Genomic DNA, 1,840 nt, shown 5'->3' with positions numbered 1-1,840 from the left:
AGGTACAAATTAATGTACGTCCCAGATAGTGACGATCTCTGGGAGGAAGAACCTTAAGGAACTCCCCGCACATATCAAGAATTATAGGTAACGCTGCCAATTACCTGTTTCTCTTAGTAAAACTCACAACTCATTCCTTGGGTTTGGAAGTGTCCATGTCGGTGCCGAGTACAAGTTACCGCGTTCAAAGTTTGGTAAGCAGCGCACTCGACCTCCAACATAACCCTTCACGTCTTGATATGCTCTCTACAAAAGCGTGCGCTAATGTAGGTACAAATTAATGTACGTCCCAGATAGTGACGATCTCTGGGAGGAAGAACCTTAAGGAACTCCCCGCACATATCAAGAATTATAGGTAACGCTGCCAATTACCTGTTTCTCTTAGTAAAACTCACAACTCATTCCTTGGGTTTGGAAGTGTCCATGTCGGTGCCGAGTACAAGTTACCGCGTTCAAAGTTTGGTAAGCAGCGCACTCGACCTCCAACATAACCCTTCACGTCTTGATATGCTCTCTACAAAAGCGTGCGCTAATGCAGGTACAAATTAATGTACGTCCCAGATAGTGACGATCTCTGGGAGGAAGAACCTTAAGGAACTCCCCGCACATATCAAGAATTATAGGTAACGCTGCCAATTACCTGTTTCTCTTAGTAAAACTCACAACTCATTCCTTGGGTTTGGAAGTGTCCATGTCGGTGCCGAGTACAAGTTACCGCGTTCAAAGTTTGGTAAGCAGCGCACTCGACCTCCAACATAACCCTTCACGTCTTGATATGCTCTCTACAAAAGCGTGCGCTAATGTAGGTACAAATTAATGTACGTCCCAGATAGTGACGATCTCTGGGAGGAAGAACCTTAAGGAACTCCCCGCACATATCAAGAATTATAGGTAACGCTGCCAATTACCTGTTTCTCTTAGTAAAACTCACAACTCATTCCTTGGGTTTGGAAGTGTCCATGTCGGTGCCGAGTACAAGTTACCGCGTTCAAAGTTTGGTAAGCAGCGCACTCGACCTCCAACATAACCCTTCACGTCTTGATATGCTCTCTACAAAAGCGTGCGCTAATGCAGGTACAAATTAATGTACGTCCCAGATAGTGACGATCTCTGGGAGGAAGAACCTTAAGGAACTCCCCGCACATATCAAGAATTATAGGTAACGCTGCCAATTACCTGTTTCTCTTAGTAAAACTCACAACTCATTCCTTGGGTTTGGAAGTGTCCATGTCGGTGCCGAGTACAAGTTACCGCGTTCAAAGTTTGGTAAGCAGCGCACTCGACCTCCAACATAACACTTCACGTCTTGATATGCTCTCTACAAAAGCGTGCGCTAATGCAGGTACAAATTAATGTACGTCCCAGATAGTGACGATCTCTGGGAGGAAGAACCTTAAGGAACTCCCCGCACATATCAAGACAAATAGTTAAGAACGGCCAATCACCTGTCTCTCTGCGAGACGTGTATAAAACACTGAATATAACTCACAACTTAACCCGTAAGTAGGGAAGTGTCCATGTCGGCGCCGAGTGCAAGTTACCGCGTTCAAAGTTTGGTAAGCAGCGCACTCGACCTCCAACATAACCTTTCCCCGTCTTGATATGCTCTCTACAAAAGCGTGCGCTAATGCAGGTACAAATGAATGTACGTCCCGGATAATGACGATCTCCGGGAGGAAGAACCTTAAGGAACTCCCCGCACATATCAAGACCAATAGTTAAGAACGGCCAAGCACCAGTTAGGGAGTGCGTGTAGGCGCCGAGTACAAGTTACCGCGTTCAAAGTTTGGTATGCAACGCACTCGACCACCAACACAACACGTCCCGTCTTGATATGCTC

The sequence above is a fragment of the Anopheles merus genome, unplaced genomic scaffold (assembly GCF_017562075.2).
Source record: "Anopheles merus strain MAF unplaced genomic scaffold, AmerM5.1 LNR4000484, whole genome shotgun sequence".
Classification (NCBI taxonomy): Eukaryota; Metazoa; Arthropoda; class Insecta; order Diptera; family Culicidae; genus Anopheles; species Anopheles merus.
This window is presented reverse-complemented; position numbering follows the sequence as displayed.